The sequence below is a fragment of the Bos javanicus genome, chromosome 11 (genome assembly GCF_032452875.1).
Source record: "Bos javanicus breed banteng chromosome 11, ARS-OSU_banteng_1.0, whole genome shotgun sequence".
Classification (NCBI taxonomy): Eukaryota; Metazoa; Chordata; class Mammalia; order Artiodactyla; family Bovidae; genus Bos; species Bos javanicus.
Genome location: NC_083878.1, coordinates 37,765,681 through 37,789,830, shown reverse-complemented (window position 1 = coordinate 37,789,830; position 24,150 = coordinate 37,765,681). Strand labels below are relative to the sequence as shown.

At 46.1% G+C, this 24,150-nt stretch overlaps 1 long non-coding RNA gene across 2 annotated transcripts in view; it reads left to right on the top strand.

The window, feature by feature from the left end:
• Positions 1 to 2,450: 2,450 nt before the first annotated feature.
• Positions 2,451 to 24,150, top strand: part of LOC133257026 (uncharacterized) — a 33,352-nt gene continuing 11,652 nt past the window's right edge. Inside the window, exons 1-2 of one of the 2 annotated variants that reach the window (XR_009739374.1) lie at positions 2,451 to 2,941; positions 20,369 to 20,617. This is a non-coding gene — a long non-coding RNA (uncharacterized LOC133257026). The remainder of the gene's footprint in view (positions 2,942 to 20,368; positions 20,618 to 24,150) is intronic. The other variant, XR_009739373.1, reaches the window with a different exon arrangement.

Here is a 24,150-nt window from a genome sequence, read left to right as displayed (position 1 = left end):
TCAAAGATCCTGGTGGTGGTAGGGAATAGGCAAGAAAGCCCTTGCCTCAGTCCACCCATCCACTCATGTTTCTGGCAAAATTAGCTGAGTCTCAAATAGTTGGTAGTAGGCTTTGTCTCGGAGAAGGCAATGGCACCCCACTCCAGTACTCTTGCCTGGAAAATCCCATGGACAGAGGAGCCTGGTAGGCTGCAATCCATGGGGTCGCTAAAAGTCAGACACGACTGAGCTACTTCACTTTCACTTTTCACTTTCATGCATTGGAGAAGGAAATGGCAACCCACTCCAGTGTTCTTGCCTGGAAAACCCGAGGGACGGGGGAGCCTGGTGGGCTGCCGTCCGTTGGGTCCACAGAGTCGGACACAACTGAAGCGACTTAGCAGCAGCAGCAGGCTTTGCTAGGAATTTGTGCTTCTGCCTCTCTTTTTATCTTGCTTTCTTGTTGCCCCCACACTGACCTCTTTAAGCAAATTTAGCCTCCTCTTTTTGCCTCATCAAACTTGCAGGCACGTCCAGAGACTGAGCAGGAGCTGATTCCAATGGTGAAGGTGGGCCTTGATGAGGAGGGGAAGAAGGGGTGGAGGAAGATGAGGTGAAGGAGGGGGAAAAGGATGGGAGACGGAAAAGATGATGGTGAGGATGAGGGGATGGTGAGGAGGATCAGGGAGGGAGAAGATGATGGTGATGATGAAGGGGATGATGGAGAGGAGGATGAGGAGCATGATGATAGAGCCTCCTTCTTGTCACTATCATGATTTAATAGGAGCATAATGATGATGGGGGTGGTGGGAAAATGACAGCCCTTCAGCAGGTTTATCTTATTTAAGTTTCTCTCTGCAGAGATGCTTTAGGCCTTTATAAAATACCTTTCCCTGAGCTTTGGCATTTGTCTTTCATTGTTCCTCAGACCCAGGATACTATTTTGGTTTAAAAAAGTTCCCGTTTGTGCTGCCCCAGGTAGCAGCTGCCAGCTCCTGGGAGAAGAAGACCTAATGGTTGTCTGTTTTCAGAGGCACTGCACTGGCTGCCTGTTTAAGACTGATTTTTTATATTGTTCCCTGTAATCACACTGCATTACGCTGCCCTGGCCCAGGGCCTGTGCAAGGTTTTGACTTGAAATGTCTTGCTTCGTTCTCTGGAAGCTGCTGACGCTTACCCCTCCGGCTGCGGCCCTCACCTAGTTACTGATGTCCTCCGTAGCTGAGCCGAGAGGCCTGAGAGGAGAGGGCGTCCACGCTCTGCATTTGCTGGCGCAGCAGTTTGGCTTCTGCTCTTGAGGTTGCTTCAGTCCTGGAATGTCTGGTGGGAGGGGCTGAGCCCAAGAAGGTTCTTAAAGAAAGATAACACATTAACATCAGAAATCTGCAGAATAAGAGTTTGAAAACACCCCAGAGAAGACATACATTGTATTCGGAAGTAGAGACAAGGGTTAGCCACCAAATTTTCCTTAGCACTTCTTGTGTGCTGTTGGGAGCATTAGGGGGAAAGCCCAATTTAGGTGATGATTAGGGAGAAAGGGTTTGCACCGAGGTGCTGTCCCTCTGACCACAGAAGCCCAAACAAAGTGTGGCTTGTTTGTGCTCCTCCCCAGTGCAACTGGGACTGGCATCTTGAAAAACAGATTTGTTAAGGTCTCAGAAAGTGCTGGGTCTGTAGTGAATGTGATATACCTGCTTGGTAGATAAAATATCCGGTAGAACTAAGGGCTAGAAATGCCAGAGAGACACACAGGAATTCAAAACTGGGGTAGAGAGAAATGTGTCTGGGCTTCAGAGAAAAATGTATTTGATACAGAACAAGATATTTGAGGGGCTGAGGTCACGGGATTCAGAACATCTGCTGGGAGAAGGGGACAATGGCTGCTAGTCAAGTGCCTAGGGTGCTGGGTGCTTCAGCCACAGTCACCACAGTATTCTATGGAGGAGGTGTTGCTGTCACTCTTTTCCAGGTGAGGAAACTGCCCAGGGTCACACAGCAAGGGACTGCTTTTTCCTTTCAGGGGTAGAGGACACATGTGGGCCTCTTGGCCTCTGGACACTTTGCTAAGGGAAGGGGCACAGCCTCAACGCCCACCCTTCCCCAGTGGCCTCGGGCCAGGCTGTGGAAAGTGGAGCCTCTTTCCCATGGAGGTGGAAGAGGGGCCAGGCCAGTGATCCTGCTGTAGCCTGAGCTCAGGGGCTGAGACCACCCCCTCACTGGAGCCCAGGAGTCCCCAAAGTGGGGACACCAGTTCTCTACAGCTGCCTCCAACTCATTCTTCCTCCCTCCAGGGACCTGTTGGCTGGAGGCCCAGGCTCTGCTGATAGAGAACTGACAGATTTCCTAAAATAGGAAGCCCTGTCACTCACCCATTCTCTCCCTTTGGCTAGCTGATTGGGGCCTCCCGAGGAGAAATCTCTTTATAGATGTGTTTTACTAGAAGCAGCTTTGGCATAAAGGAGTAAGGCTGACCTCATGCCTTTGGTGGAGGGCCAGTTCATGGCCATCGAAAGTCTATTGAGCCCGGGGGCTGCACTGGAATAATAGGGCTGGTTGGGAGCTGGCCGGAAGTCTGTTCTCTCACTTCCTGTTTAGAAGGGGTGAAAAAAAGCCCAGGGGACCTCACCAACTACTCAGCTGAGTTCCTTCCCTTCCAGCAGAGGCCCCAGGGCCCCCCAGCCTGTGCAGGGAGCTCTAAACTTGGCATTAGAACAGCAAAATTCAAGTTCTGGTTATCTTATTTTTCTTTTAGAAGACCTGGAACAAATCTTTCTGGGACTTGGTTTTCTCATCTATGTAATTAATGAATTCAGCAGCCCCTGTGCTCCCTACCCACAGGGTTGTAGTCCCAATCCTAAGCAGGAGTCTCCATGTGCATCAAGTGCTGGGTCAGCACTGTCCTCTGATAAGAGACCAGCTTGTGTTTGCTCAGAGATAACGCCCAGGGCCTGGAACAGGAAAGGTGAGTCCCAGCCACCTGTCTGCTCAGGGAGCTGCTTCTCTGAGGCTGTGACCCGGTTCACCTCTCTTTCCCGTAGACCTGCCTCTTTCTCGTTGATTATGAAAATAACCACGCGCCTCCCCCATTTTGCCATTTGGGTTTTGCTTGGCTGCTTTAATTCACTCTTTTGTAACATGGGCTTTTTTTTTTTTTTCTGTTTCTACACTCAGTTGATCTGAAATCAGGTTTCACTGAGTGAGCAGAACTTTCCATTCATTTATTTATAAGGGATTTGGATTTTGTTTTTACTGCTCAGAATTCCCCTGATACACTTATTTTACCAATTTTGCATGTGGTTAGAGGGAGGGGCGGGAGAAGGCAATGGCACCCCAAACCAGTACTATTGCCTGGAAAATCCCATGGATGGAGGAGCCTGGTAGGCTGCAGTCCATGGAGTTGCTAAGAGTCGGAAACGACTGAGTGACTTCACTTTCACTTTCCACTTTCATGCATTGGAAAAGGAAATGGCAACCCACTCCAATGTTCTTGCCTGGAGAATCCCATGGACGGAGAAGCCTGGTAGGCTGCAGTCCATGGGGTCACGAAGAGTCAGACATGACTGAAGCGACATAGCAGCAGTAGCAGCAGAGGGAGGGGCATCATGATACTAACATTGCTTTCCCATAGGTGTGATTCTGCCTTGAAAAACAGTAAGGAGAGAGATGGGGCAGGCCCAGGCTCAAGTCACGCTCAGACCATGTCCATTTTTGGTGCACTTGGCAGTGGAAAGTTTGGGAGGACTCGGATGGGGCCATTAACATGGACCTGGGGTGATTCTGCTAATGACTGTGAGAAGGATCATGAGACAGTCCCCTACCTCCACCCTTAAATAGAGGTCTGGGGAAAGCTTATTGGAGGCAGATGGCACTGCTCCCCTCTTGGCATAGTTGTCTTTGTGTGTTTTGGGTAGGATGGAGAATGAGGCAACTGTGGAAAACTAGGCAAAGGCAGAGTGTCTGAACTCACAACAGTGTCCCAGTCGCCCTTGCTTAACTGGAAGCAGAGTCTTGCCCAGAGCCCCTTGTGAGCAGTGCAGTGAGACCCCACGCTTGAGGCTGGAACCAGCACCTGTTTCCTCAGAGATAGGAATCTCTTTTTCCACCAAGATTGTGTTTGCTCAGAGATAACACACAGGGTCTGGAACAGGAAAGGTGAGTTCCAGCCACCTGGGGTAGATACAAAAAAGAGAGTTGAAGTCCCTGTGCTTGAGAAACCCAAAACCTTCCAAAGAGATTAAAGCAATCCCCCAAGCATGAAAGAAGTGGCAGCTATTAAAGACAAGTGGATGTGAGGGTGGTGGATGCCTGGGCTCACTCTGGCCTTCTGAACTGGCCGAGGGGAGTGGACCAACGATCCGCTCATCTCCCTTCTGCCCTCTCTGCTTCCTTTCCTTCCTGCTGTGTGTACAGCACTGTGCAAGATCCCAGGTGAGGATGGAAGTATTCTAATAAGGGATCAGCAATTCCTACTGGGCAGTGTCAGTGTGGAGGACTGGGGAGGACTGCTTTAAGGGCCAGGTCATCCTGCCTGATGGGGCAGGACCTGGACTTTCAACATCAGTATCATGGCCAACAAGCCTTGTCCTAGGGCATCCTTCTGGACAGACCACATCCTAACCTCAGCTTCTGTACCCATTCTGTTCCTTCACTTGTGCCTTTGAGTCTGAGTCACTTGCATAGATTCCACCTCCAGGTAGGCATCTTTCATTTGTTATCCCAGTGTCTGATTTGGAAAGACCCCAGACATCACCCCTGAGGCAAACGTTTGGCCCTGGACCCCCTTTCTCACTTGGTTTTGGTTCTGGCAAGTTGCTTCAGTCCAGATGGAGTTTACAGGACTTCAGATTAACTGTGGAGACAACTTGTAGACCCAAACTAATTGGAAAAAAAAAAAGTGCTTTGTTAATTATGAGATTTCAGAGGGCTTGATTTTGGTCCCCAGGGACAGTCAGGATTTGCATAAATGGGAAAGAGAAGAGAGTGCATTCTTGGCAGGAGGCAAGGCTTCATCGAGAACTCAGAGATGGGAACGTGCTTCAGGGAGCAATGAACAGACCAGTTTGCTGAAAATATTTATCGAGTGCCTCCTGTGTGTGAGGCACAGAGAAGACACAAAGGAAAGGTAATGAGTGATCCTTGTCCTCAAGGATTCTGCAAGGTTCGATTTCTGAAATCAGAACAGAAAGGCCTGGGGAGAGGCTGAGGAGTGAAGGTGGAGGCGGGAACTGAGGGTGCGGGAAGGCATCGGCTCCCTTAGCACAGATACAGATGACGAAAAAAATGTGTGCTCAGGACATAATCTTAGTAAAGCTGCAGATTACGTTTAAAACAAACATTTACAAAGAGGATTGGCAGGAGGAATGTGGGGGGAGAGGGAGCAGTTCCGCGTCGCAGAGCTTCTGAACTACTGCCATAAATTTAGCAAAAGTGGAGAGAGGATACCAGGGGCCGAGCCCAGATGGATTTTAACAGCAAGCTCTCCAGCCAGCTGATGCTCTGATGTTTGTTATGTTGCTATTGTGTCGGTGACCGTGGCAGCGAAGTCGTCCAGGCCTGTGGAGAGACCTTCCTAGGTTGTGAGCTTTTTGGCTTTTTGAACTTGTGGCAAGAAGTTGCTTTGGTTTCCTCTCCCTGACTACAGAGGAATGCCTGTGGTCTCTGAAATATAGTAACAGCTGACGGAACTCTGCGTCAAATCAGCAGAAAAAAATGACTAATCAGATAGGTGATTGGGCCTTGCATTTGCTGTCCTGAATATAGCTACATTCCGATGGTTTCTCTAAAGGTTTCTCATAATTTGAATTTGCATTTCTAAAGAACTGGTACATCATCACTTCAGGTACAATTAAAAATAGCAAGATACGAAATAAGAGTATAGGTTAACAAGAAAAGGAACATTCATTCATTCAGCAGACATTTTTTTCCGTATTATAGTTAAGTCACTTTGCTACATGCAAAGCCAGTTGCCTATTTATAAGTGCCTCCCTTGTACTATGCTCTTAAATGCGTAAGATCAGGATACTACCCTACTAAGTGAGCAAAGAATTCCAGGTTCAAGTTCTTCCAGTGGAAGACCATCTAATAGAGGGATTTGAGAGAAGGGATTTCTTTAGTGGTCTCCGGTAGCCGTTTGGTCTCACCCTCTCTGAACTTTGTGAGGCTACCAAGTTTCATAAGAAAAGGCCCTTGTCCAGGGCTGTGTATGCAGGAGGCCATTAGACCGCAAGAATTGGGAGAATAATCTAACCAGCAGGAAACAAAACCCAAGATCAAATCTGCAGAGTGATGGAAGCGGACTCCCCTGATGAAGCTGGTTCCTTTTACAACAACAAGCAGGGGCCCTGCAGGTTCTCAGCTCAGGCTCAGTGAACTGAATCCGAATTAGCCTACTGCGTGGAAAGGTGTGTGCTCAAGAACTGGCCAGGGGAGCCTGAGAGCCAGAATCTGAGGATAGGCAGGTGCCCAGCATGGACATGGTCCTGTGGTTGACTCCAGAAGGCCTTAGAGAGGAAGGTGTGCTGTGGGTTCTATTTGTCTATAATCCTTCTCAAGTCCTTTGAGAACCAGACACAATCAAAAGAGGAAGAGTTGGCACAGAATGGGGTTGGAGCCCAGCCTGGGGTTTCTGCATGTGAACTTCCTGGTGGCCCCAAACATAGTGCTCTCCATTGTAGGACTAATCTTTTTTTTTTTTTTTTTAATTGGGATTTCTACAAAGATGAATCATTTGTTAAAACAGTTCAGGTACATAAAGAGTGAGCACTGTGATGCCCCTGGGTTTCTGTTTGGGTAGTGCTTCTGACTCACTCAGAGAATCGGGTCATCTTGCGTACCTCAGTTTCTCCTACCCACGTAAACAGGATGCAACTTGTCAGCTGCAGATCACAAGGTTGTGGGAAACTTAATTAAAGAATGTGTTCATACTTGTGATACCCTTGAGGGGGGCAGGGTTTCTATAGGAGAGATGCATGGCGGTCTGAAAAGTCTTCCTTACAAGTGAAGCCCATTTCATTGTTTGTGCTAACGTCTCTTTTCTCCCCTCCCCACTTCAAATCATCTCCATGTAGTCATACACTCCCAAGGATAATATATTAGTAATAATAATAGCTATTATTTATTGACCATAAGGGCTTCCCTTGTGGCTCAGCTGGTAAAGAATCCACCTGCAGTGTGGGAGACCTTGTTTCAATCCCTGGGTTGGGAAGATCCCCTGGAGAAGGGAAAGGCTACCCACTCTAGTATTCTGGCCTGGAGAATTCCATGGGCTGTGTAGTCCACGGGGTCACAAAGAGTCACACGACTGAGCAACTTTCACTTTCATTGACCAACTCTGTGCCAATCACTTTGCTATATATTATCTTGAATTCTTAAAACAGACATGAAAGATAAGTATTATTAATCCCTCTTTATACTTGTGGAAGCTGAGGCCTAGGGAGGTGAATGGAAAGGGAAGAAGTGACCCAGCAATTATGTAAGTAGTGAGCCAGGATCGTGACTCAGGTTCACCCAGCTCCAAGGCCATACACTCTCCACTACACCCCACCAGCTCCTAGCCACTCTTCTCAGACTGCTGAGGGCAGATGAATGGAATCTGCCCAGAGGAGGCAGCTCCTAGTAGAAAGGTGACCGCAGGGTAGTGTTCAGCACAACGTCAGCAGTGCCCACACTCAACACACAGATGTGGCCAAGGCTGCTAGTGGTGGGCCCAGTGCAGTGTCTTTTCCTTGGTCTTTGGCAGAAATGCCATCTGAGACTGAACCCACCCTTTCTTGTGTAAAAGCCTGCCTGTTCCTAGTTCCTAGCTGTGTGGAGGAGCTCAGGAAAGGAATGAATTATTTCTTGGGGCAGGGTCATCCCTCATCCAGGTCCCTCCACCTTCCTGTACTCTGGGGATCCAGCAAGCCCCCTACATGCCCACCTGATCGCTTGTTCAGAGGGAGGAAGGCAGGTTGGTGACATGGGGCGCCAGGGACTGGGCCTCTGTCCTGCTGCTGCTCGAAGGCCCAGCTTTCTGGCACTGTAGCTTACCTGGTAGCTGTTAACTCTGCCCTAGTTTATTTTACTGCAGGCGTATTTATCCTTTCTGTGATGGCTTTCAGACAATAGGCGTGGTGGCTGATGAGTTGAAACCCGTCTTAATTATGCATCGAAGCAGACTTAAGAAGTGTTATTACTTGCTTAATGATAACAGCTTGCAAAACAGTTTCCAAGGCTCTCAGTATAACCAGGTCCTAATGGTCATACATCTGCTCCTGAAAGGGATTTGCCATTTGGAAATGCAAGTGCTTGGCTCTGACAAATGGCACCCTGACATAATCATTCAAGTGCTCAATGTCCTCTGAATGTCATTGTCTAATGATTGGTATTGATTTTGGTAGCTCTTTCAAAGGCTGGGCTGTCAGCAGCCCCTTTGAGGGGCGATCATAGCCTTTGATTCCTGGGGAGTTGCTGCTGGTTTTATTGATGCTTTGTTAGAACCAGAATTCCCTAGGGTCTATCATTAGCTCTCCAGAGGAGTTTTTATATACACCAGCCAGAATACTTATGAAATTTCTATACTATGTAATCACCATCAGTGTTGTATAAGACTTTCTTTTTCCTACTTGCACTGATCCCCACCTCAATATTTAGTTTCTTAGGTAAAGATGCATGAAAAGGCAGAAATTTAGAGCTCATTCTTATATACAAGTAACATTCTATTTTTCCAACTTTCTAGCCTTCTCCCGCAATGATGTATTCCAAATAACATGTTTCTTTCCTGGTATCTAAAGTTTACCTCTTTAAGTAAAAAAATTAATTTTTCAACATTTAAAAATTAGCTGTTAAGATTTTATAGTCTTGGTTTCTTAAATATTACATATCTAATGTAATTTTTAATTTAATGACTGGAGACATTCACTACCAGAGACTGGGCAGTACTGCTCTCGGTCAATGGTAGTCTGAGGGCAACTGAAACGCGTGGGGTTGGCCCTTTTCCCCGATAGTTAGAGTGCCTGAGCTCTTGTTTCTCTGAATCTTTTGCCTCCTCCACTCTCATTTCTCCCTGCTGCCACATGTTCTGTTGCTTCTAATCCACAGCCTTATTTCTCAAACAGGAGCAAGAACTCGGCCATAGCTCTTCTCTCCTGGAGGAGTTCAGCGCATGGGCTTTGTGACAGCAGCCTACTGCTCACAGGTCCTCTGCATTTACTTCAGAATTCACAGCTTTGCTGTCGATGTGGGGCGGGGCAGGGGGAGGGGGTGGGTGGGGAGGCCGAGCCCCAGCTCTCCTGTGGCCTCAACACTGAGAGGAGCTGCCATTTGGGGAAATGCATCCCAGCCTGCCTGGGGACCTGACAGGTTAGAGATCTGTGGTATGGATGAAGTGTCCTTTATTTCCTGTCCTGACTTTGACAGAGCCAGTGCTCTCATTTCTGTTGGTCTCACAGCTGATGGTTTGTGGAACAATGTGAGCTTTCCCCCTCCAGTCTCTGTTTTGGCCCTTCTATGCCACCCCTTGGATGGGCGGTAGATGCCATTATCATAGCAAAGAACTGGCTGCCCAACTTCTGAGCACTTCTGAGGACCCTTTGGTAACCCATTCTCCAACCTTCCATCTGTCATTTAAAAAAATTTTTTTTTTAAATTTATTTACTTGGCTGCACTGAGTCTTAGTTGCAGTCTTCAGGATCTTCCATCCTTGTTGCAGCATGCAGGATCTTTTTAGTGGCATGCGAACTCTCAGTTGCAGCATGCGGTTGTGGCATGTGGGATCTAGTTACTTGACTAGGATTCAAACCCGGGCCCCTGAATTGGGAGCTGAGTCTTAGCCACTGGACCACCAGGGAAGTCCCCTCTTACCTGTCTTTAGAGGACAGAGTCATCTATCTGTACAGTATCCACCTCATTTTCTAACTTGTTTGCACTGCCATTTCTCTCTTTTTACACTGGGAATCTTTTCTGTGAGATAGCTGGAGACTGGGCCAGATGGGTATGTGGTATCTGCCCACTTTGATTGCCTCTTTTCCTGTCTCATTTTTTCACACCGTTGTTTTCCTCTTCAGCCAAGTGTTTCAGTTTTCTTCACATGCCCTTTCCTACCTTCCCAGTTCCCAGGCCTCCAGTCTCCTTTCCCCTCCACACCCCACTGCCTGTCTGAACATGTATGGCCCAGGCAAGAGTCTGTTCACCTTCCCTACTACTCACCTTTTCCTACAATCTGACTACTCCATGCTCACTCACTTGTGAGCTTTGCATTTTCCAAGAGGAGAGTGAATTATTTGACACATGTATTTGCTTGTGAAATATGTATCTTCTGCAATCAAAGTGTTGTGAAAGGCACCACAGAGGAGTAATGTTTTGAAGATACACCTTTCCAGAAACTCAAAACAGACTGTTGGCTGTTATTTTTTCTGAAAATCTACTAAAACTTTCCGAGGGAAAAAAACAGAAGAATTTTGGGACTTAAATTGAGCTCTTACATTGTAAGCAACTCACTTATGTTCATAATTATAAATTAAGAGAGGAGACATCTGGGTAATCCTAATACCCTTAGGTGGAGAAGGAACTTACTGAGGGATAGGAGAAAAGTTATATTCTTATCCATCCTGACGTTGGACTTTAGCTCACGGTTGGTAGGAGTAATGCATGGGAAGGTAGCATTCAACACTCTCTTGTCTACCTCTGGGAATGCTTTGCTTACCTGCAGATGGAACTGTATATGAAGAATATCAGGTTTCCTTGGGAGGTGGGAGGAGTCTTATAGGAATGAGCAACTCCTATCACTGGTGAAGAAAGGAGCTTTCCTTTCTGTGATGAGAGCCAGGAGCAAAAACTGTGAGAGCAGACCCATGGTGAGCACTGGACCAGGCAGGGACAGGGCCCTGGTCTCCTGCTGCCAGTGGCAGTGAGCTCCAGGACTCCTCCACCCGTGGTGGCAGTGAAGGGTTACAGAGACGGGCTGCTGTCCTGTTGGGCTGTGGAATAAAGAGGCATGTTTGGGAATGGTGGGAACCCATGGGGATCTTAGACTCCCAGCAACAGGTGGAGAATCAGGACTTAAACGTTTTACAGTTGTGCCCATAATCGTTTTCCAAGTCATGGTGGATAGAGAAAACTATAATTAGGTAAAGAACAAACGATGTCACTGGTCCTCAAAGAGGTGGTTAGGGAAACAGACACATACACACGTAATACAGGGGAGTGGACAGAGTTGGGGTGATGAGTAGGGAGAGGAATCATTGCCTGTGAGCTGAGTGTAGGGTTGGCCAACCTTTGTGATCTGAATGGGAAGAGCCGTGTTGAGGCTTCCTTGGAAATCCCTTAAAGTGATTGATAGTGTTTGTTCCTCTTTGTGGCTTAAATGCTTTTGATACTGCTGATGAGGAGATGAGGACTGAACCTTCCTCGTTCACTCTAGCCAGAGGAGATCATTAGTATCCTAGAGTATTTTCTTACTAATTAGTATGGAAACTTTCCCATCTGGTTTTCTCTGGCCAGCACAGAGATAAATGCTAATGACACTAGGGTCTTAAACTTAGCAGAGTTCAGGTAAGACCAGCTGTCTTGGGGGACGGAGCCATGACCACCAGTCAGGGTGCTCTCATTCCATATGATTGGCATCTGCTAGGTGGTGCGGAGTCTAGAAGACCAGTGATAGAGGGGATCATATAGACAACCAGATATGACTTCCATTTTCTCTCACATGAAGAATTTGAGGTCCAGTGAAGATAAAGTGAAAGTGTTACTAGTTCAGTTGTGTCTAACTCTTTGCAAATCCATGGACTGTAGCCTACCAGGCTCCTCTGTCCATGGAATTCTCCAGACAAGAATACTGGTGTGGGTTGCCATTCCTTTCTCCAGGGGCTCTTTCCAACACAGGGATCAAACCTGGGTTTCCTGCATTGCAGGCAGATTCTTAACCATAAAATCTTGCCCAAATTCAGGGTTGCAGAACCAAGGAAAAAACTCAAGTCCTACAGTTGCTGGGTCACTTTTTCACCTCTACTGTGGTGTAGCCTTAGAATACAGTGTTCCCCAGTTAGACAGGGCTATAGCGCTTGACTCAAGAAGAGCCTTCATAGAATATAGAATGAAGTCATGCATTCAGCTTCAATCATCAATAATACTTTAAAGCAGAGAGTAATAGCTTTCTCTTACATCAACCAGACATAGGATAGGATTTAAGACTAACTTGTTCCCATCCCTCCTACTGGTAGAAAACCTTCCCCCTTCTTTCCTCCGACTCTGCCCTAAAGCACATGCCCACCTTGGATAGGGCAGCATCTTTGTTAGTGTTGAGCCTAGAAGAACACCATGCTAACACTTCTCTTTGGACCATGTCAGGATTTCCTAGATAAGACATGTCTTTGAGCCTTTTCTGTATTTTTCTAATTGCCATTTCTGTGATAGAAGTGAAACTCAAGATGTTTCAGATTAAATCTCATAATCCCTTATTCTTCTTCATACCTAAGAAATCAAGAATAGAGAAGGAAAAGCTAAAATGTATTCCTCTGCCAGCCGATGGGGTCATTGATGACTAACATGGTCAGTGTCTTTAGAAAAACCGACACTAAGAAAATGCATTTGGACAAGTCCTACCCTATAGCACAGGGGGCTACAGCCAATATCCTAAGATAAGCTGTAATGGAAAAGAATATAAAAAAGAATATATATATATATATATGTATAACTGAATCGCTTTGCTGTATGGCAGAAATTGTCACAACATGGTAAATCAACTGTGTTTTTCAGTTGCTCATTCCGACTCTTTGAGACTCCATGGACTGCAGCTCACCAAGCTACCCTGTCCTTCACTATCTCTCAGAGTTTGTGCAAACTCATGTTCATTGAGTTGATGATGCCACCCAACCATCTCATCCTCTGTCGTCCCCTTCTTCTCCTGCCTTCAATCTTTGCCAGCATCAGAGTCTTTTCCAGTGAGTCAGCTCTTCGAATCACACAGCCAAAGTATTGGAGCTTCGTCACCAGTCCTTCCAATAAATATTCAGAGTTGATTTCCTTTAGGAATGACTGGTATGATCTCCTTGCTGCTTCAAAAAAAAAAAGAAAAGAAAATTTGAGGAGTTAAAAACTCCATTCTAGAGCTTTATAAATGATATGGTTATCGGGTAACTTAAAGACCTTTTGACATTCCTCTGTTCTCCTGTGAGGAACATGGGTCATGTGGTTCACCCTCCTTAGTTCCTTCTGCCAGATGGGTGAAAAATGAGACGTTTTGAATCAAATCTCACCACTGAACATATATTCATTCCTTGAGCCAATTCCTTTTCCCACAAATTCCTTTCCTTACACACCTTCTCACAGAAGTATCGGCTCTTCAAACTGGTCAAAAAAGACAGTAAGCACACAGCTCTGATCACCTCACTTCCCCATTCAAAGCAGTTATCAACTGCTGTTCACTATAGCAGTTGTTCCCAAAGAGTGGCCCCTGGATCAGCAGCATCAGCATCAACTGGGAGCTTGTTAGAAATGCACAGTCTTGGGCCCACCACAGACCCACTGGGTCAGGAGCACTGCAGAGGGGACCAGAAAGCTGAGCTTTAACAAGCCCTCCCGCTGATTTTGATACCTGTCTGACAAGCACTGGACCCCAGCATTAAGTATTCTCTAGAACTTGCTGTCAGAGGGACACCCTATTATGGCCCCCAGGCCAACTGTTCAGCCTCTGGTGTGTGTGCACCCCTGTGTGCACTCTGTACTCTGTTACAGAGAAGAGGCTCTTCATTTTCATGCCTTCCTGCCTTTACTCAGGTGGCTCCTTTGCCTGGAATGTTCTCCCCTGCCTTACCCTCTATCTCCCTACCTGATGCTTTACCTAAATGCTTTGCCTGGCTTAAATGCTGGAAGGCGTGTTTCTGATGAGGGATGTTCTTTGTTTTTAGAAGCAAAGATGGTCATCTCCAGTTATTCCTGGGCCCTTTAATTAGTCTAATAGAACCCCAGCAACATGGAGGGTTTCTCCAGGCGACAGTGAGTGCACATCCTCTAATCCCCACACAGGCTAGCTAACATGTGCACACTGTTTTCCTTCCAGAAGCCTCCACAGGTATTGTGACAGAAGAGGGGGTGATTCAGTCCAGACCTGATTGGGCATATGGGATACAAAATCCAGTGCTGCTGATGGGAGCTGTGAATGATAATGACGACCTGTGTGTAGATGGCATGAACCTTAATAATTATCTCTTGCAGTGTCTAGCCTCCTAACCTCAATGCATCCTCAGGATGTGAAACTCATCCTGATAACGGAAACACTGGCAAACACTGGTAGCTTTGTAAAAAGTATATACTGTAAATACATAATGTTCTGAGCAATGCACTCACTTCTGCTACGTTTTGTGTGCCAAAATGGCTACCTCCATTACAAAAACTGTGAACAAATTTAAATGGATAACCCTAAACTCTTGGCTAGTCTCTGTAGGACGTGAATCAAAATGGTATCTATCAAGGTGGTCCCTTCTGTCTTGGAGTGTCACTCAGTAGGTCTGTAGCCATCTGGGGGAACCGGGCAACCTCTTCCTGTACCAATGTCTGATAATGACTAGCATGGTAACAGGGTTGTTGTGAAGATTAACTGGATCATAGATTTCCCTGTAAATGGCAAAGTTAGTGTAAATATTAGCTAATATTATTATTTTGACCACCCACTCACTCCCTGCTGCCTCCTCCAAAACCAGAGATCTTACAATTTCACTTGGCAAACTAAAAAATCATTCTTATAGTTATGTCATAAATATTCAGTTAGTCCTGGAATATGATCATAGGTGCCCAGGGCTTCGTTGGAAAGAGCCACTTGCTCTTAGTGAGATGTTGTGATTAGAATGTGGATAGAGTTAGAGCATTAATATTTGGTTCAAAGTGCTGATTTTCCTAGTGTGATCTCAGGCTGATCTCTTTGTTTACAGAATTTTGGGCTCTTTGAATTGGAGGGTGCTGTGGAGGTGAGCTAGTCTAACATTCATACTTTTCAGAAATCCGTACCAGAGCATCCCTGCTGTCATTTGCTCTTGCTTGGACATCTCCAGAGGTGGGTGGGCTCATTATCTCAAAAGTCCCTTCCTTTGTTAGATTCCAGTTGTTGGAACAGTCTTTCAACCTTTGAGCCAAAATTGGCTTTCATTTTACTTCTATTGTTATACATTCTCAAGTCTGACAGAGCACACAGAATGCTGCTCTTCTCAATATGGCAGGGCTTCTTAAAGGCATAATGCACAGCTAGCCAGCTTCTCTCCTTTGAACTAAACACTGCCTGGTCTTGTAAATTTCCTTTATTGTTGATGTAGTTGCCAGAACTGCCTCACAATCCTGGTTCCCTTGTCTGGATGAGGAGTGCACATTTTTATGATGTGATTACTAGGGTAATAATAGCCTGCCAGGAAGCAACTATGTCTTTGATGGTCTCACAATAAGGCAAACTTTCCCCTTTTGCCCACACCCTCACTGCAGTACACAACTGTAGGAATTCAAAAAGAACCCAATGGTAACTGACTCTCTAATCTTCCAAGTCTCCAAGGGCCCAAACAGTGCATTGGCCTATCGGGCAGCCTAATACTGTCAGTTAGTGGATTCAGTTGTGGTAGTTCCTATTGATCATCTCTTTATCCAAAGTTATAGAATTCTCCTCAGTAATCCTGTAGAAATGTTTAAGCAGCAGACAGAGTAGGAATTTGGATATAGTGATTTCACACATTCCCAGACAGATCTACTTTCAAATAGGGCTCTTCCACTTCAACAATTTACATCTCTGAGCCTTTGTTTTCTCATGTGTAAAATCAGGATGATTATTCCTACCTCACAAAGTGAGGGCTGAGTGTATTGATATTTCTAAAACAGTGCCTGGCTCACAGGAGGGGCTCATGTGTACACTCTGATGTTCTTAGCACATGGACATCTCTTGAGGTTTCGATCCTCCTTCCTCCAAAGCAGCCCAGGTAAGTGTTTAAAGACATTCTGGTGTAGTGCTAAGAGTACCGATGGCTCTGAAGCAAGGGGTGGCAAAATTCTCTTTGTGAAAGCCCAGACTCCCAGGTGCCTCAGTTGGTAAAGAATCTGCCTGCAATGCAGGAGACTTATGTTTGATCCCTGGTTCAGGAAGATCCCCTGGAAAAGGAAATGGCTACCCACTGCAGTATTCTTTCCTGGGAAATGCCATGGACAGAGGAGCCTGGTGGGCTACAGTCCACAGGATCACAAAAAGTCAGACATAGCTGAGCGAGTAAACCACCACCACCACCAGAAGTAATTAGTTTAAATTTGCATTTAAATAGTCACATGTGTCCAGTGACCAGTAGCAAGCTAGAAGCTTGTGAATTAGAATTGTGGCAAAAAGAAAAGGCTAAGCCCAGTCAGTGGATTCAGGGACAGACTAATGAGCAGTACGGAAAAGATTCAAGTTTTCCTGTAGGAAAACAGCAAGAACAGAAGTGTGGAGAATCTGAAGACAGCCAACAGCTGAACCCTTGTACACGGTGGTCATTTTAGCCCTTGTAGGTCATGCACCCTCTGGTACAACCACTCAGCTCTGCTGTTGTAGTGCCAAAGAACCACAGATAATATGTAAATGAAATGTGGCTGGGTTGCAATAAAGCTTTATGTACAAAAACAGGTGGCAGGCTGGGTTTGACTGTAGGCCACAGGTGGTCAACTCCTGATCTAAAGTTCTATCTTTCTTTTCTCTTTCCTTTTTTCCCCTGTTTTATTTCCTTTCCTTTTCCTCTTCTTTAATTTCTATCTTCCTTCCTTTCTCTCTCTCTGTAAGAACATTTAACTTAAGATCTACCCTCTTTAACAAACTGTGAGCAATGCTGTGAACAATAACACAATACTGTCAGCTATAGTCATAGTGTTGAACAGCAGATCTCTACAACTTTGCAAGTTACTCATCTTGCATAACTGAAATTTTATACCTGTAGAACAGCAATTCCATTTCTCCCTCCTCCCAGCCCCTGGCAACCACCATACTACTCTCTTCTGTGAATCTGGCTATTTTATGTATCTCATTTAACTGGAATCATGCAATATTTGTTCTTCTATGACCATCTTATTTCTCTCAATATAACGTCCTCAAGGCTTATCCATGTTGTTGTCAACAGCTGGAAGTCAAGTTTTTCTTTTGGCATATACAGGCATTCCTTCTTTTTGGAGGTGCCACCTTTTCCTTATGCAGTCATTGCTGGACATTTAGGTTGTTTCCATATCTTCAGCGTTACTCTTCTGAGTAATGCTGCAGTGAACGTGGAAGTACAAACCTCTCTTTGGGATCCTGACTTTAATGCTTTTGGATGAATACCCAGAAGTAGGATTGCTGGATCATATGGTGGTTCAACTTGTAATTTGGGGGGAAGCCTCCTATACTGTTTTCCATAGCAGCCATACCATTTTATATTCCCTCCAAAAATGTGCAATGTTCCAGTTTTTTCACATCCTTGCCAACATTTGTTCTTTTGCTTTTTTGGTAATAGACTCTAGGTGGCTAGAGTCTTATTTTCTCATCTCAGCTCCTGGGACCTGTTTCTATTGCTTTCATCTTTCCAAGAGCACCCCTCTCCTGTCCTCTAGGCCTCTAGGATTCCCTTTGGGCTTACTGGGCACACACTTTGACAACCTGCTGGCAGATGTGCTTCAAATACTTGTAGGTCCTAGAGGGGCAAGATCTCTATCCTTGAGAAAGGAGAGGGAGTATATATAAAACCTTCAGAGGAGACTCATTGGACATTTCATCATCACTGGGGGCAAAGTACCTATTTCCTTTATTTCCATCCATATCATCTCCTAGGTATGCAAGAGCCTTGTGTGTGATTCCACAACTGTCCATGCTCTTGCTTTGTACCACTTAGCTCAACTACAATTACTTGTGTGATAGTCAGTTTACCATCTCCTCTCCTCCATCTCTATGAAGGGCCATGTCTGAATTTCTGTCCCTGCTATACTCTTGATATTCAGTAGAGTGACCCATGCAAGGTACACACTCAACAAATACCTGCCCTTCAACCAATCCATAGACGTTTTTCAGACCACATTTGCCAGACTTCCTCTTCCTAGCACTGTAGAGAAAAGTTTGACTTTTGACTATTAATTTGTTAATGAACTCCAGGCCTAAAAACAAGACCTAAGGACATGTTATTGGAGAAGGAAATGGAAACTCACTCCAGTATTCTTGCCTGGAGAATTCCCATGGACAGAGGAGCCTGGTGGGTTACAGTCCATAGGGTAACAAAGAGTTGGACATGACTAAAGTGACTTAACACACACACACATGTACAAGGATGTGTTATAGGCATGGCCTTGACTGAAGGCCTGACATCTCAGACTCAGACGCTTTATTGTTAGCTATCACTGACACATCTTCTCTATCTATTTACACACTGCAGGGATTTCTTTGAAGGGAAACTTAAGGAACTGTTCCTTTGAAACTTGGGAATGGTGATTCACTCAGTATTTTCTTCCTGGGAGAAAGGATCTTTTAGAATTTTTATACACGGTGTACCTTTTTTTGATCCTTAAATTGGGATTTTGTGCACTAAGTTTTGGAAGGCCTTACCAAGTTTTCCTTGGTAAACATGAACAGCAGCAGAAGACAGTTAAGTGCTGCATCTGTGTTCACAAACCAAGCACGAAAGTGTGGTCATCTGAGCAGCCTCTCAGTGGACAGAGCTGACTGACTTTCACAAGGCAGGCAGGCAAAGTTCATTAACAGGCTTCTGGGAGAGTTTCCAGGGCTCAGCCCAGGATGCCATCTCGCTTAATCCCCTAGGGAATTAAAAAAAAGACGGGTGATTCATAGGTTACCCAGTCGGGGTAAATGAAGCAGGAGGAAGAGGGTGGGTAAGTGGGAGCAAGGGATGGATGAGGTGGCTCTTTGCCAGTGACTCTGCTGTTGCAGCTGCATGGTGCCCTCTCAGTGGTGGACTCAGTGGAGGGCACCCTTCTTCCCTACTGCAGCCATGCTGAATGTCCATTCAGTACTCCACAGCCCTTGTTACCATAATTTGGCTGAATAACTCCCCTCCCCACTTTGCCCCACGAATTCTTGAAGGTTTCAACAGTTTCAGGGTAGTTTCCTCCTCGTCTCCCTTTCCCTTTGTTTAGGTGCTCATCTGCCTTTCCCTTTGTCGTGGATCGAATAGGGGTCACCCCAAAGATGTGTCTCTGGAACCTGCAAAGTTGACTTCATTGGAAAAAAAGATCTTTGCAGATACAAAGATTCAAGATCATCTTGGACTTAGAGTGGGTGCTAGGTCCACTGACAGGTGTCCTCAAAAGAGAGAAGGACACAGACTCAAAAAGGAAAAGGTCATATGAACTCAGAGGCAGGAATTACAGCCATAGAGCCCCAAGCCAAGCAGTGCCATCAAGTGCCCCCGGTGGAGACATGGAATGGATTTTCCTCCAGAGCCTCCAGCAGGAACCAACCCTGTCCACACCTTGACTTTGAACTTCTGGCTTCCACAATTGTGAGATAATACATTTCTGTAGTTTTTTTTTTTTTTTGGCAGGAATAGAAACTTTATTTATTTGTATGAGCAGCTGCCATTTAAATGTCAGCCACTTCACCTGGGGGAAGCAAGTCACTTTGGAGTAGATTAGGGGAAAATGTGAGACCAAAAAATGGTCAGCACCTGGAAACTTCTGTTGGTGTCTTTTTTTTAAATTTTATTTTATTTTTAAAATTTACATAATTGTATTAGTTTTGCCAAATATCAAAATGAATCCGCCACAGGTATACATGTGTTCCCCATCCTGAACCCTCCTCCCTCCTCCCTCCCCATACCATCTCTCTGGGTCGTCCCAGTGCACTAGCCCCAAGCATCCAGTATCGTGCATCGAACCTGGACTGGCAACTCGTTTCTTACATGATATTTTACATGTTTCAATGTCATTCTCCCAAATCTTCCCACCCTCTCCCTCTCCCACAGAGTCCATAAGACTGTTCTATACATCAGTGTCTCTTTTGCTGTCTCGTACACAGGGTTATTGTTACCATCTTTCTAAACTCCATTTCTGTAGTTTTAAGCCACCCAGGTTGTGGTAATTTGTTGTGGCAGCCGTAGGAAGTTCTCACAAGTAATGATGTGAGTGTGGTTTGGAAAAGACCTGAGCATATCAACCCCACCTTGTTATCTTTTCAGCAGCATTGTTCAGGGCAGCCAGGGCTTGGAAGTGTTGAGGAAAATAGTGCTGGGTCATGCGCTGTTACCCACCAGTGCCATGGTTGTCCTCTCCTAAAGCTGAGGGTGTCTGTGGCAGATAGCACCTCCCTTATCCTTATCAACTGGGAAAATGAGAGAATAACTATAGAGCTCTGTGACCACCCAGCTGGCTGGGGAGGGTAGAAAGGGCAGTCTGGTCATGAGCCTTTCATATCTCTCTCTGCTCCCCCTTTGCTTCTTAGGATATAAGCGGGAAGAACACAAGGCCTTCATCCACAGCAGCTGCCCTCACTGAGACTGCAAACACAGTTCATTTTCTAAATGATGGACTCCTCCATAAACGGGCAAAGTAAAGCAACACCCAGAGCTGGAGAAAAAAAAAATTCTCTCCTCCTCAGCACGCTGTTTGGTCTTTGCTTCTCCCAGGCACCAGCCCTTTGGCTTGATGTCAGATCAGTGTGGCTAGAAGCATTAACTGGGTGAAGCAGAGTGTGAGTACCAGGCACGTGCTGCTGAGATAATCTGGGGAACCACAAAGGGACCAATAGGGGGTGGCTCGCTTTCGCTGTTTGGCTTTCTATCATTTAAAAATGTTGGGAGTTCCTTCTGATATTGATGTGCAAGAATTTTCATTTGTCCTACTGGCTAAAAAAAGAAGTCTCATTTAACAATAGATTTTTGGTAGTCACTAAATGGTCGAGTGCTATAGCCTCAACTAAGGCATTTCTGTGTAACTATAAATATTTATGCCATTTGTAGTTACTTCACATTCATTTCATTTGAGTCTCCCAATAGCCCATGAGATGAGGGCTGCTGCTGCTAAGTCGCTTCAGGCGTGTCCAACTCTGTGCGACCCCGTAAACGGCAGCCCACCAGGCTCCCCCGTCCCTGGGATTCTCCAGGCAAGAACACTGCAGTGGGTTGCCATTCCCTTCTCCAGTGCATGAAAGTGAAAAGTGAAAGTGAAGTCGCTCAGTTGTGTCCGACCCTCAGAGACCCCATGGACTGCAGTTTTCCAGGCTCCTCCGTCCATGGGATTTTCCAGGCAAGAGTGCTGGAGTGGGGTGCCATTGCCTTCTCCGATGAGATGAGTAGATCAAAGATTATTGAGAAAACATGAGGTTCATGAGGTGAAGATGATGTAGGAGGACAGCAGGGGAATAGTAGGGAATTCCAAGCTTGGGGAGGAGTGTGGGTTGGGGGGATGAGTGTAAAAGGATCTGGAACTGTGACGAAATCTTCCTGGCTGCGGAGTAGGGTGTATGGATGAATGATACAGTTGAAGACGCTGTCACTAGAAGAGGTTTCTGGCATGGCCTAAGTGATTAGAAATACGAACCAAGTGGGAAAAAAAATCAGGGAGGCGTATAGTTTATGAGCAGAGATCCCCTCTGGAGCTTGAATGTTCAACAAGTGGTGGATTTTGGTAATACTGTGTTTCCTCACACCAGTGATTCCCCAGCTTAAAGAGGCTTCATGATAATACAGCCAGTGAACTCTGTCCTCTGCAATATACAGGAGAGGCTGCCACAGTAGTGAGTGGTTGCACGCTGGGTCTGGCTGTTGGGTAGGTCCTCTTGCATGAGGTGGCATTTGGGGAAATTGGCTCTTTCGGGCACTGGGAGATCTGGCTGGTTCATGTGACCGTTGGGTTGTTATCCGGCTGCGCCCAACCTTGAGAGGAGGGACTTGGCACCTCCGCGATCCCCAGCGGGAGGCCCATCCTCAGCTAGTCTGACACATCACATTTGCTTTTTGATTTACACACATAAAATGAATCTCCCCAACGACCCTCTCCCCAGAGCCTCATCAATTAGAACTGCTTTTGTCCTTAGCCTCCTTTTGTTGATCAGCTTGGAAATTCGTTAGGAGGGAAAAGAAAGAGAAGTTGTCTTTGTGGGCAGTGGTGCTGGAGAGCTGGCTTCTAATGAAGGAGCCCTGAATGGTGCAATTGTGCGGCTGTTTATATAGTTTTTATTTTAATTTGCATCCGTACCAGGCTCGGATCCCGAGAGCCACTTGGCTGTGTTTGGAACTTTTATCTCCTCCCATAGAGCCAGACCTGCCAGCTTATCATTTGCCTCAAGGAAATTAATGTGGGTCCCCCCTCCCCTTGCTTTTATCATGTGCTGTGGAATTGTTTATACATTCACGGAAAGAAAGAAAGGCTGTGCAGAACCGTAGAAGGTTTCTTTCCTCATGTTCATGGATCATCTGAGACTTGAAAGGCTTCTAGAGCCAAAAGACTCAGGGGGCAGGGCCTGGATTTAGGCAAAGAGATGGAGGGTAGGGGTGGGAACATGGAAACAAAGAGCTGACCTCAGTGTCTTAAAGTAAGGAGTGAGAGGAACCATGTTCTATTTCACCTCCTCCTCTGCGTGGATATATATATTCCTTACTTTTCCCTCTATTTTTCCTGAATGTGTCAGCTAAATATGACTCAAGAACCAACTCCAGCTCAGTTTCCCCTTTTGAATTAAATTGCAGCTCTTGAGTGTGGCATTTAAGACTCCACATAATTCAGTCCTGTCCCACTCCTGCCGCTGGCTAATGAGTATTTTCACTTCCAGCCTATGGACTTCCTGTACCAGGGTTCTCTCCTGTTGTGAGCTTGCCTCTGTCCCACGTCCCTGTTCAGGCTGCCCTCCCTGGATGCCCCCCTGCTTTGTCCAGTCCCCCTCTCCTTCAGTTCTGTGTGTGGAGCTTTCCTAGCTCACTTGGTTCTCTTCATCACTAAGGTCCTGGCTATTCAAAGTGGGGCCCAGACCCACAGCTGGGGCCTCTGCTGGGAACCTGTGAGAAAGGCAGCATCTTGAGCCCCAGAACTACTGGATCAGAATCTGCTTTTGGGAACTGCAAATGCACAGAAAAGTTGGGAAGCCCCTTTCCAGACACCTGTGATATTGATTTACTGGGCCTCCTCACCTGGGGATGGGTTGATCCCCAAATGTCCTCCTGAGCATGGACCTTGCTTCCTAGTATGAGTGGTAACACTTGGAGACAAGGGAGGACAACTTAGGTTCACTTGTGGCATCATTTACAGCTTGAGGGCGACCTGATGACATTGCAGGAGCTCAATAAATATTCAGTTAATTTCATGCAGACTTGACCTGTAAATCACATTTTTTGTTGCTCTTTTTAAAATGGTGGATATCCAATGTTTCTTTGTCCTTTTACGTACGCTTATTCTATCATGCTATTCTATGCTATGCTAAGTCACTTCAGTCGTGTCTGACTCTGTGCGACCCCATAGACGGCAGCCCACTAGGCTCCCCTGTCCCTGGGATTCTCCAAGCAAGAACACTGCAGTGGGTTGCCATTTCCTTCTCCAATGCATGAAAGTGAAAAGTGAAAGTGAAGTCGCTCAGTCGTGTCCGACTCTTAGCAACCCCATGGACTGCAGCCTACCAGTCTCCTCCGTCCATGGGATTTTCCAAGCTAGAGTACTGGAGTGGGGTGCCATTGCCTTCTCCGTTATTCTATCATAGTCACCTTAATTACTAACATGTTAATGGCAGGGACCTCTGGTTGTCTTTTCTTGTCTCCATACAGCTTTTTCCCCTTTGACAAAATAAGCCTTCCCAGGACTTTGCAGAGTAGAGAATGGAGAGATGACCTCTGACCCTCTTTCCATGTTGCGTTGGGTCAGAAATTCTGTTGCCTGGAGTGTTGTCTTGGGGCTCTGCCCTCATCTCTGCTTTCCCAAGGCAATTACTGCCAGCACCAGGTTATTCTCACATCTATTTCCAGCAATCCAGTTCCAGAAACAAAAGACTTAGACATTGCCCTCAAGAAGTGACAGTTTAGTGAGCATGAAAGAGGTTAGAGCTGCACAGAGTGCCTCGGATGCAGAGGTCAGAAGGCCTCAGGAGCCTAAACCATGCCTGGAAGGAGGAGGGTTTTGTGTTCAGTCTGGGCGAAGCCATGTGACAAGACCCTCACGCCAAGAGATCATGGAGTTGGAAAGCCAGGGCTCTGGTGTGTATGAGTACGTGTATGTGTGTGTACACGAACATGTATGTAC